Source organism: Oncorhynchus mykiss, chromosome 13, assembly GCF_057628025.1.
Source record: "Oncorhynchus mykiss isolate SJ-2025 chromosome 13, ASM5762802v1, whole genome shotgun sequence".
In the NCBI taxonomy this organism is placed as follows: domain Eukaryota; kingdom Metazoa; phylum Chordata; class Actinopteri; order Salmoniformes; family Salmonidae; genus Oncorhynchus; species Oncorhynchus mykiss.
In genome coordinates this window covers 79,029,224-79,042,309 of record NC_143034.1, presented here as the reverse complement: position 1 = coordinate 79,042,309, position 13,086 = coordinate 79,029,224, and the positions used below count along the sequence as shown (strand labels likewise).

At 43.0% G+C, this 13,086-nt stretch overlaps 1 protein-coding gene and 1 long non-coding RNA gene across 2 annotated transcripts in view; both read left to right on the top strand.

Moving 5' to 3' along the window:
• The first annotated feature begins 2,173 nt into the window (after window positions 1-2,173).
• Window positions 2,174-2,560, top strand: LOC149979028 (uncharacterized). Its single transcript, XR_016486144.1, has 2 exons — window positions 2,174-2,305; window positions 2,397-2,560. It is a non-coding gene; the product is annotated as an uncharacterized LOC149979028 (long non-coding RNA).
• Window positions 2,561-5,262: 2,702 nt separating this feature from the next.
• The window catches only part of carhsp1 (calcium regulated heat stable protein 1), a 35,661-nt gene continuing 27,837 nt past the window's right edge, over window positions 5,263-13,086 (top strand). The window contains exon 1 of the mRNA XM_036942126.2: window positions 5,263-5,756. The gene's annotated coding sequence lies outside the window, so the exon portion shown is untranslated. The remainder of the gene's footprint in view (window positions 5,757-13,086) is intronic.

The window sequence follows — 13,086 nt, the reverse complement described above, 5'->3', positions numbered from 1 at the left end:
TGACCAGTCTGATTTTAGGGAGAAACAACTCACTCTGGACACAGATCCAGTTAACTGACCAGTCTGATTTTTAGGAAGAAACGACTCACTCTGGACACAGATCCAGTTAACTGACCAGTCTGATTTTAGGAAGAAACGACTCACTCTGGACACGGATCCGGTTAACTATCCAGTCTGATTTTTAGGAAGAAACAACTCAGTCTGGACACAGATCCAGTTAACTGACCAGTCTGATTTTTAGGAAGAAACGACTCACTCTGGACACAGATCCAGTTAACTGACCAGTCTGATTTTAGGAAGAAACGACTCACTCTGGACACAGATCCAGTTAACTGACCAGTCTGATTTTAGGAAGAAACGACTCACTCTGGACACAGATCCAGTTAACTGACCAGTCTGATTTTTAGGAAGAAACGACTCACTCTGGACACAGATCCAGTTAACTGACCAGTCTGATTTTAGGAAGAAACGACTCACTCTGGACACAGATCCAGTTAACTGACCAGTCTGATTTTAGGAAGAAACAACTCACTCTGGACACAGATCCAGTTAACTGACCAGTCTGATTTTAGGAAGAAACAACTCACTCTGGACACAGATCCAGTTAACTTACCAGTCTGATTTTAGGAAGAAACAACTCACTCTGGACACAGATCCAGTTAACTGACCAGTCTGATTTTTAGGAAGAAACGACTCAGTCTGGACACAGATGCTAAATTGAGATGTATTCTCATCAATAGCAGCATTAGTCACATTTTTATAGTGCAAAAGCAATGTGCAAAAATGTACGGTTAAAATCTGGAAGTTGGATTTCACTTAACACTTTTCTTCAATGTGTGTTTATAAAGAGACGTCTGTTAGGGCATCGCTCAGTTTACTGAACTCTGGTGAGGCAATCGCCTCTTTTATAACGCGTATTGTTGAAGAAAAGTTTTCAAATTAAATCTCACTGCGAGATTATAATGAGGTTTACTGTCATTTTTTTTCAATTTTCCACAATGTTTTTTTTTTTTTTGCGCTGTGAAAATAGGAACCGTTAATCAGGGTCTGGGAACCTTCCCCTGTTGATGAAATGGAAACAGAGTGGGTCTCGTAGAAACTGTCTGAACCCCTAACGGCATCCAGTTCCCGAATTAGTCCACTACTTTTGACCACAAACCAATGTAGAGCTCTGGTCAACAAGTAATGCGCTTATATAGGGAATAGGGTGCCATTTGGGATTGAGACACTATTGTTCAACTGAAAATATAATTTGATCAGGAGGTCTTTTAAATGTTTTTATTGTGTCCGACAGCCTTCATCCAAAACGGGGATGTGCACGCAGGTATACGTTTGTGTCTTAAGAGTCAGTGTGAGTTTGTCCCAAATGGCACCCTATTCCCTACGTAGTGCACTACTACAGTAACCACAGAGGGTTTAGCCAATCAGAGCTCTGGTTGAAAGTAGTGCACTACTACAGTAACCACAGAGGGTTTAGCCAATCAGAGCTCTGGTTGAAAGTAGTGCACTACTACAGTAACCACAGAGGGTTTAGCCAATCAGAGCTCTGGTTGAAAGTAGTGCACTACTACAGTAACCACAGAGGGTTTAGCCAATCAGAGCTCTGGTTGAAAGTAGTGCACTACCACAGTAACCATAGAGGGTTTAGCCAATCAGAGCTCTGGTTGAAAGTAGTGCACTACTACAGTAACCACAGAGGGTTTTGCCCATCAGAGCTCTGGTTAAAAGTAGTGCACTATATAGGGAACAGGGATCCATTTGGGGAGTAGTTCATCTGGTTGTAGGTAGTGTAAATACAAAATATATAATGTCCTTTTTTTCCCCACAGCAGAAGAATGGATGTTTTAAAAAAAAACGTGCATCTTGAGCTGCTTTTCTATTTAATATATATTTAAAATGTTGTGCTGATTTCTTTCTGTTGATGTGTTGTCTTCTATGTGGACAGGGACAGGAAAGAGACCTTTGGTTTGTTAAATACGTCTTTTCACTACGTCTTGCCTTCAGTTTTTTTTCAATAAGTTTTTTTTTTTTTTTCCTTCAATAAGGGACAACCTTTGTATCGTTACAGCTGATTTGACTAGAACTTCAAATGGATCCTTTTCTCCGTTGTGAATGAGAAACCACTTCTTCAAGGTCACCTGCAGCCTTGATTCCAATACATCTTTTTATACAGAGCAACGTATGACAGTTCAGATGGGGACGACTAGACATGGTGACGCAGAAAACACATTACCTGGATCCAGTAGCAAATTAATGTTTTAATTAATGTGTTAAAGAAATAAATCGCTTTTCTATCATGTTAGAGGTTACCAGGGTTGGGGGTCCAAATCACTTTTCTATCATGTTAGAGGTTATCAGGGGTCGGGGGTCAAAATCACTTTTCTATCATGTTAGAGGTTACCAGGGGTCGGGGGTCAAAATCACTTTTCTATCATGTTAGAGGTTACCAGGGGTCGGGGGTCAAAATCACTTTTTAAATTCCAGTCAATTGAGAATGTTCACTGACATTCCAGTTCCAACTGTCATCAATGCCTTTCAATAAAGAACATTTGGAATTCGGTTTACTTAGTGAATTGAAATGGAGCTCCACCCTGATCGCTATATTACTGTGTATACTGATAGGTGCACTACGTACGCTGGACAACCCTTTTCCCCAACCAATGGTAGAACTGTTGTGGCGCCCTCTGCTGTTTTAATGGAAGTAGTGCAGTCTAATGTCCCCCCGACTTCACGTCTTCACACACCTGGGTCGTGTTCATTAGTAGCACACCTTAGCGGGGGAAAAAAACGCTTTACACAACGGAACACGAGCGTTTTCTTATTAGACATGTTCAGGTAGTCTCTCCTCGTTTCAGCCTGTTTGATTCCGTTTGATTCCTAATGAATCACCTGTTCTGTGGTGTATTCATTCTGTTTGATTCCTAATGAATACGACCCTGTTCTGTGGTGTATTCATTCTGTTTGATTCCCAATGAATCACCTGTTCTGTGGTGTATTCATTCTGTTTGATTCCTAATGAATATGACCCTGTTCTGTGGTATATTCATAGTCTAGTTTCCTGCTTCTGGTTTAGTTTGAATAAGACCATGTCCTGTTTCCTGCGTCTGGTTTAGTTTGAATACGACCATGTCCTGTTTCCTGTTTCCTGCGTCTGGTTTAGTTTGAATACGACCATGTCCTGTTTCCTGTTTCCTGCGTCTGGTTTAGTTTGAATAAGACCATGTCCTGTTTCCTGCGTCTGGTTTAGTTTGAATACGACCATGTCCTGTTTCCTGGTTTAGTTTGAATACGACCATGTCCTGTTTCCTGTTTCCTGTATCTGGTTTAGTTTGAATACGACCATGTCCTGTTTCCTGGTTTAGTTTGAATATGACCATTTCCTGTTTCCTGTATCTGGTTTAGTTTGAATACGACCATGTCCTGTTTCCTGGTTTAGTTTGAATACGACCATGTCCTGTTTCCTGTATCTGGTTTAGTTTGAATACGACCATGTCCTGTTTCCTGTTTCCTGGTTTAGTTTGAATACAACCATGTCCTGTTTCCTGTTTCCTGGTTTAGTTTGAATACAACCATGTCCTGTTTCCTGGTTTAGTTTGAATACGACCACGTCCTGTTTCCTGTTTCCTGTATCTGGTTTAGTTTGAATACAACCATGTCCTGTTTCCTGTTTCTTGGTTTAGTTTGAATACAACCATGTCCTGTTTCCTGTTTCCTGCGTCTGGTTTAGTTTGTGATTTCCTACATCCGGTACCTTACTTGTGTTGATTTCAGAACGTCTTCACAGCTCCTGTTCCTCTGGTTTATAATCATCACATGTTATCATCAGACATACATTCTCTCTCTCACACACACACACACACACACACACACACACACACACACACACACACACACACACACACAAGCCCCAATGTTAAACGTTTGTACCAACAGCACAGATGAAAATAAATGACTTTACAATGTCATGCTGTGGGTCCCTTGATTGAGTGTTTTGTTTGTTAGGACACGTTAGTGTTTTGTTTGTTAGGGCACATTATTGTTTTGTTTGTTAGGGCACATTATTGTTTTGTTTGTTAGGGCACGTTAGTGTTTTGTTTGTTAGGGCACATTATTGTTTTGTTTGTTAGGACATGTTAGTGTTTTGTTTGTTAGGGCAGGTTAGTGTTTTGTTTGTTAGGGCAGGTTAGTGTTTTGTTTGTTAGGACATGTTAGTGTTTTGTTTGTTAGGGCAGGTTAGTGTTTTGTTTGTTAGGGCAGGTTAGTGTTTTGTTTGTTGGGACACGTTAGTGTTGTTTGTTGGGACACGTTAGTGTTTTGTTTGTTGGGACACGTTAGTGTTGTTTGTTGGGACACGTTAGTGTTTTGTTTGTTGGGACACATTAGTGTTGTTTGTTAGGACACGTTAGTGTTTTGTTTGTTAGGGCATGTTGGAGTGTTTTGTACAGATATCATGCTTGCAAACAAATTCTAGAGTTCACAAACCATATTAATATTAGATTGCCTTTTGTTTTATAAATAATGTCTTGTTACATTTAACGATGTTATGATGGTCATTTCCTTAGTAGTTGATGTCAGAGATCAGTATGTGGGGGAAGTGGGTGTTCAGGATGATAGATGAGTTTCCCCTCTAGTAATTACCAGGAGCCCCCCCCCCAATTGTATGAGGAAAATCACCACTTCCCCAAACAGAAGCAAACGGGATGTCCAATAAAAACTCATTGTCTTTGCAAGACATTTTTACTACGGTGTGCACAAATGACTACATCACAGGTTAGTCCCTCCCCGGTTTTGGCCTGTTGGCTTCCGTTTGGTTCCTAGTGAATACCACCCACTTGTAGTCCACAGTCTATTCCTGTAATGGTGTTTCTACTGTTGTAGTCCACAGGGTAACAGTCTATTCCTGTAATGGTGTTTCTACTGTTGTAGTCCACAGGGTAACAGTCTATTCCTGTAATGGTGTTTCTAGTGTTGTAGTCCACAGGGTAACAGTCTATTCCTCTAATGGTGTTTCTAGTGTTGTAGTCCACAGGGTAACAGACTATTCCTCTACTAGTTTTATTTAACTAGGCAAGTCAGTTAAATATTAGGGGACTGGGCAAACTGTTACCCTAATGGAAGGTTAAAGCTGGGTTGTTTGACCTGGGTAGGACGTCATTGTAAATAAGAGTTTGTTCTTAACTGACTTGCCGAGTTAAATAAAGGTTAAATTTAAAAAATACAGACGGTGTAAAAATCTGGCATGTGTCTGTAATGTAGTGAGGCAGGAACTCGACCAATGGCCTGGCAATCTGTTCCTAGATCTTTCGGTAAAAGTCAATCCTTTACTGTAAAGTCATGTTGCGTTGACTTTTGCACTTGGAGACAATTGTTTTTGTCGTCCTAACGTGCCGCATGGAGAGCTGGACGATCAATATCGAGTGCTACTAAAATCGTGTATCTCCGTTGTGGAGGTTTTAGATTCAGATCTCTTCGGGTTACGCTCACGAGGAGCCTACTCCACGATGACGTCATCGCTAGATGGGTCCCGCCCATCGGGACTCGCACTGAAACGAACGGAGAAACAAACCCAGCGTCACTGCTGTCGTGTACTTCACACGTCCTGTCTATTCTCCCAAATAACTATTTTGTTGTGAGAAAAGGTTACGAATTGATTGATTCCAATCTCAGACTGCAGGGAGTCCGTTTGTATCCATTACCTGCTGCTCGACCTCAAAAGGAAAGTGTTTTTGTTTCCTCCACGGAAAAGTTCGGAAAAGGTGAGTGGTGACGCGCTTCACTTCAGAGCCTTGCGCAAACATGATTGATTCATTAACGCCATTCATATCATGCGTACAGCATTTATATCGTACAGCATTTATAAACAGTTACGCTGTTAGCCTACATTATTGACACAGTCGAATGAAAAATCAGTGCAGTCGCTCGATACAATCAAAATAACTGTAGTTGGCTGTTTTACTATAGATGTTTCATAATTACGTCTAAATCATACCCATTCATGATTAACTGATGAGGATTCAAAACGAAGTGAAGCATATTTGTATTTATTTAAATATTTGTAGTTGGAAGTTAGGGCGGGAGTGGGTTGCGTGGGGGCGGGTAGTTTAGGGGGGAGGGGGTTTGCATGCGTGTTAAGAGTCAAGGACTGGTGTAAATCACAGTTTCCTTCTGTTCAGTGTTGTCAGTATGAATGGTTCTAGAAGGCTAGTGTTCTGTTGTCAATATGAATGGTTCTAGAAGGCTAGTGTTCTGTTGTCAATATGAATGGTTCTAGAAGGCTAGTGTTCTGTTGTCAATATGAATGGTTCTAGAAGGCTAGTGTTCTGTTGTCAATATGAATGGTTCTAGAAGCCTAGTGTTCTGTAGACTAGTGTTCTGTGCTAATGGTCCCTAGTGGGCAATAAAATGAAAGTAGGAGGACAGAGAGGGGGATATTAGGAGGAGAGAGACAGAGAGGGAGGATATTAGGAGGAGAGAGACAGAGAGGGAGGATATTATGAGGAGAGAGACAGAGAGGGAGGAGAGAGACAGAGAGGGAGGATATTAGGAGGAGAGAGACAGAGAGGGAGGAGAGAGACCGAGAGGGAGTATATTGGGAGGAGAGAGACAGAGAGGGAGGGAGGATATTAGGAGGAGAGAGACCGAGAGGGAGTATATTGGGAGGAGAGAGACAGAGAGGGAGGATATTAGGAGGAGAGAGACAGAGAGGGAGGATATTAGGAGGAGAGAGACCACTCCAAGGTCTGGGAATGGGGAAGTAGATGTGTGTCTCCCACTCCAAGGTCTGGGAATGGGGAAGTAGATGTGTGTCTACCACTCCAAGGTCTGGGAATGGGGAAGTAGATGTGTGTCTACCACTCCAAGGTCTGGGAATGGGGAAGTAGATGTGTGTGTGTGTGTGGGTAGGTCTAAGCATCATAGAAATTGTGTTACTAGATCCGTACAGTAAATCCTCTGTGTTTCTCCGGGTAAATGACAGACAGTCCTGTGTGTGTGCCCTAAATGGCACCCTAATCCCACCATAGTGCCCTCTGGACTGGAGCCGTATGGGCCCTGGTCAAGTAGTGTAAAACAGAGAGAATAGGCTGCTATTTAGGACACAGTCCTGGGAACCTTGCCTTTGTACAGTATTATGACTGCTCACTCACACTGTGTGTGTGTGTGTATAACACACTTGCTGTATTATCATATAATTTCAGCTGTTTGTGAATGTGATATTAGGAACCATTAATGTTTAGAAGGATCTTGACAGAGTAGAAGTGTTAGAAGGATCTTGACAGAGTAGAAGTGTTAGAAGGATCTTGACAGAGTAGAAGTGTTAGAAGGATCTTGACAGAGTAGAAGTGTTAGAAGGATCTTGACAGAGTAGAAGTGTTAGAAGGATCTTGACAGAGTAGAAGTGTTTTTTTATTAAAGGTATTGAGGTACAATGTGGACGGACGGAAGACAGACAGACAGAGAGACATGAAGTCAGACAGAGAGACATGAAGTCAGACAGACAGACAGACAGAGAGACATGAAGTCAGACAGACAGACAGAGAGAGAGACATGAAGTCAGACAGACAGAGTGTTAGTGTCTTTTCTGTGTTTTCTTAGAGAGCACTATGAGTTTGCTACTTCCCTCCAGACTCCCGCTGTGTGTGTTGTTGAAAAGGCACAAAGACATAGACACATTAGCTGTTACCCTCTCTGTTGTTGACCAGGCTCAAAGACATAGATAGACACATTAGCTGTTACCCTCTCTGTTGTTGACCAGGCTCAAAGACATAGACACATTAGCTGTTACCCTCTCTGTTGTTGACCAGGCACATAGACATAGACACATTAGCTGTTACCCTCTCTGTTGTTGACCAGGCACAAAGACATAGACACATTAGCTGTTAGCCTCTCTGTTGTTGAACAGACACATTAGCTGTTAGCCTCTCTGTTGTTGAACAGACACATTAGCTGTTAGCCTCTCTGTTGTTGAACAGACACATTAGCTGTTAGCCTCTCTGTTGTTGAACAGACACATTAGCTGTTAGCCTCTCTGTTGTTGAACAGACACATTAGCTGTTAGCCTCTCTGTTGTTGACCAGGCACAAAGACATAGACACATTAGCTGTTAGCGCCTCTGTTGTTGAACAGACACATTAGCTGTTAGCCTCTCTGTTGTTGAACAGACACATTAGCTGTTAGCCTCTCTGTTGTTGAACAGACACATTAGCTGTTAGCCTCTCTGTTGTTGAACAGACACATTAGCTGTTAGCCTCTCTGTTGTTGAACAGACACATTAGCTGTTAGCCTCTCTGTTGTTGAACAGACACATTAGCTGTTAGCCTCTCTGTTGTTGAACAGACACATTAGCTGTTAGCCTCTCTGTTGTTGACCAGGCACAAAGACATAGACACATTAGCTGTTAGCGCCTCTGTTGTTGAACAGACACATTAGCTGTTAGCCTCTCTGTTGTTGAACAGACACATTAGCTGTTAGCCTCTAGCTCCTGTCAGCCTGGCGATAGTGTTATGAAACTATTATCTATAGCGATGCATGATATATTATGAACATATCGGTATCGGACGATATTAGCTAAAAAAAAATGCCAACGTCGGTACATTGACGCCCCGGACGACGCTGGGCCAATTGTGCGCCGCCCTATGGGACTCCCAATCACGTCCGGATGTGATACAGCTTAGATTCGAACCAGGGACTGTAGTGACGCCTCTTGCTGCACAGAGATGCAGTGCCTTAGACCTCTGTGTACATGCTAACTATTTAACTGTTCTAGAATGCTTAATATATACACAGGGTACCAGTACAGAGTCAATGATAACTTGGTTATATACACAGGGTACCAGTACAGAGTCAATGCTAACTTGGTTATATACACAGGGTACCAGTACAGAGTCAATGATAACTTGGTTATATACACGGGGTACCAGTACAGAGTCAATGATAACTTGGTTATATACACGGGGTACCAGTACTGAGTCAATGATAACTTGGTTATATACACAGGGTACCAGTACAGAGTCAATGATAACTTGGTTATATACGCGGGGTACCAGTACAGAGTCAATGATAACTTGGTTATATACACAGGGTACCAGTACAGAGTCAATGATGACTTGGTCATATACACGGGGTACCAGTACTGAGTCAATGATAACTTGGTTATATACACAGGGTACCAGTACAGAGTCAATGATAACTTGGTTATATACACAGGGTACCAGTACAGAGTCAATGATAACTGGATGGCAGTCTGTCTGTGGTACTCGGTGATGTTTTGGATTTGCTACAAACACAAAACGTTGTAATCAGGACGTAACGTACCGTTCTTTGCCACATTATTTGCAGTTTTACTTTAGTACTTTATTACAAACAGGATGTAAGTTTTGGAATATTGTTATTCTGTAACAGGCTTCCCTTCTTTTCACTCTGTCAATTAGGTTAGTGTTGTGGAGTAACTACACTGTTGTTGATCCCATCCTCAGTTTTCTCCCGTCACAGCCATTAAACTCTGTAACTGTTTTAAAGTCACCATTGACCTCATGGTGAAATCACTGAGTGGTTTCCTTCCTCTCCGGCAACTGAGTTAGGAGGGACGCCTGTATCTTTGTAGTGTCTGGGTGTGTTGGTACACTATCCGAAGTGTAATTAATAACTTCACCATGTTCAAAGGGGTTTTTAATAACTGTTTTGTTTTGCAAGGCAGTGGAAAACCTCCCTGGTCTTTGTGGTTGAATCTGTGTTTGTAATTCACTGCTTGACTGAGGGACCTTGCTGATAGTTGTATACTGGGGTACAGAGATGAGGTAATCATTAAAAACATTATGTTAAACACTATTATTGGACACATAGTGAGTCCATGCAACTTATGTCACTTGTAGCGCAAATGTTTACTCCTGAAATTATTTAGGCGTTTCCATAACAACGGGGTTGAATACTTATTGACTCAAGACATTTATGCATTTATTTGTTAACATTTCTGTCTGACCCGGCCTGGTATAGAGGTCCTGGATGGCAGTCTGTCTGACACCGCCTGGTATAGAGGTCCTGGATGGCAGTCTGTCTGACCCGGCCTGGTATAGAGGTCCTGGATGGCAGTCTGTCTGACACCGCCTGGTATAGAGGTCCTGGATGGCAGTCTGTCTGACCCGGCCTGGTATAGAGGTCCTGGATGGCAGTCTGTCTGACCCGGCCTGGTATAGAGGTCCTGGATGGCAGTCTGTCTGACCCGGACTGGTATAGAGGTCCTGGATGGCAGTCTGTCTGACCCGGCCTGGTATAGAGGTCCTGGATGGCAGTCTGTCTGACCCGGCCTGGTATAGAGGTCCTGGATGGCAGTCTGTCTGACCCGGCCTGGTATAGAGGTCCTGGATGGCATTCTGTCTGACCCTGCCTGGTATAGAGGTCCTGGATGGCAGTCTGTCTGACCCGGCCTGGTATAAAGGTTCTGGATGGCAGTCTGTCTGACCCGGCCTGGTATAGAGGTTCTGGATGGCAGTCTGTCTGACACCGCCTGGTATAGAGGTCCTGGATGGCAGTCTGTCTGACCCGGCCTGGTATAGAGGTCCTGGTTGGCAGTCTGTCTGACACCGCCTGGTATAGAGGTCCTGAATGGCAGTCTGTCTGACACCGCCTGGTATAGAGGTCCTGGATGGCAGTCTGTCTGACACCGCCTGGTATAAAGGTTCTGGATGGCAGTCTGTCTGACCCGGCCTGGTATAGAGGTTCTGGATGGCAGTCTGTCTGACACCGCCTGGTATAGAGGTCCTGGATGGCAGTCTGTCTGACCCGGCCTGGTATAGAGGTCCTGGTTGGCAGTCTGTCTGACACCGCCTGGTATAGAGGTCCTGAATGGCAGTCTGTCTGACACCGCCTGGTATAGAGGTCCTGGATGGCAGTCTGTCTGACACCGCCTGGTATAGAGGTCCTGGACGGCAGTCTGTCTGACTACTGCTGTACAACTTCCACCGCTCCTTGCTTCACACCTTTGCAGGAAGAGTAGAACTAAATAGAACAGAAGGACATTTCTCAGTTTAGTTTTGTTAAAGGGATTTCATCTCCGGTGACTGGGCAGGAAGAGACTTGGGCACTTCCTGATTTATGTTTTCCAGTCCTGTTCCTGGTTTCCTCCCTGAGGATGGTGTGGGAAGGAAGGATAGGGGCGGGGAGAAAGAGAAGGGAAGGGGAGGGGGAGGAGCTGTGTCTCTACCCAGGCTGTGTGTGTGTGTGTGTGTGTGTGTTTTAAGCCGATCCTTAACTATTTAACGTTAATGCCTAAACTTCACCCTAAACACAAAATGTCATGTTTGGAACGACTTCTAAATGTTACGTTTGAGAAATATGGATAAACGTGAGACTGGGACAGCTGATTGGACAAACACAGACCAGAAAGAAATGGAAGGATTCAGTGTTCACTACTAGAACCAGCTGAATCTCCTCCGTTATGTCAACCTGTTGATGTGTTCACTACTAGAACCAGCTGAATCTCCTCCGTTATGTCAACCTGTTGATGTGTTCACTACTAGAACCAGCTGAATCTCCTCCGTTACGTCAACCTGTTGATGTGTTCACTACTAGAACCAGCTGAATCTCCTCCGTTATGTCAACCTGTTGATGTGTTCACTACTAGAACCAGCTGAATCTCCTCTGTTATGTCAACCTGTTGATGTGGTCACTACTAGAACCAGCTGAATCTCCTCCGTTATGTCAACCTGTTGATGTGTTCACTACTAGAACCAGCTGAATCTCCTCCGTTATGTCAACCTGTTGTGGTCACTACTAAAACCAGCTGAATCTCCTCCGTTATGTCAACCACTGGTACAGACTATAATTCAGATGTAGTGTCCTGCTGGTTAGTGTCTAGTCTACACTATTAAACAGGGATTCACTGGTACAGACTATAATTCAGATGTAGTGTCCTGCTGGTTAGTGTCTAGTCTACACTATTACACAGGGATTCACTGGTACAGACTATAATTCAGATGTAGTGTCCTGCTGGTTAGTGTCTAGTATATTAAACAGGGATTCACTGGTACAGACTATAATTCAGATGTAGTGTCCTGCTGGTTAGTGTCTAGTCTACACTATTAAACAGGGATTCACTGGTACAGACTATAATTCAGATGTAGTGTCCTGCTGGTTAGTGTCTAGTCTACACTATTAAACAGGGATTCACTGGTACAGACTATAATTCAGATGTAGTGTCCTGCTGGTTAGTGTCTAGTCTACACTATTACACAGGGATTCACTGGTACAGACTATAATTCAGATGTAGTGTCCTGCTGGTTAGTGTCTAGTCTACACTATTAAACAGGGATTCACTGGTACAGACTATAATTCAGATGTAGTGTCCTGCTGGTTAGTGTCTAGTCTACACTATTAAACAGGGATTCACTGGTACAGACTATAATTCAGATGTAGTGTCCTGCTGGTTAGTGTCTAGTATATTAAACAGGGATTCACTGGTACAGACTATAATTCAGATGTAGTGTCCTGCTGGTTAGTGTCTAGTCTACACTATTAAACAGGGATTCACTGGTACAGACTATAATTCAGATGTAGTGTCCTGCTGGTTAGTGTCTAGTCTACACTATTAAACAGGGATTCACTGGTACAGACTATAATTCAGATGTAGTGTCCTGCTGGTTAGTGTCTAGTCTACACTATTAAACAGGGATTCACTGGTACAGACTATAATTCAGATGTAGTGTCCTGCTGGTTAGTGTCTAGTCTACACTATTAAACAGGGATTCACTGGTACAGACTATACTTCAGATGTAGTGTCCTGCTGGTTAGTGTCTAGTCTACACTATTAAACAGGGATTCACTGGTACAGACTATAATTCAGATGTAGTGTCCTGCTGGTTAGTGTCTAGTCTACACTATTAAACAGGGATTCACTGGTACAGACTATAATTCAGATGTAGTGTCCTGCTGGTTAGTGTCTAGTCTACACTATTAAACAGGGATTCACTGGTACAGACTATAATTCAGATGTAGTGTCCTGCTGGTTAGTGTTTAGTATATTAAACAGGGATTCACTGGTACAGACTATAATTCAGATGTAGTGTCCTGCTGGTTAGTGTCTAGTCTACACTA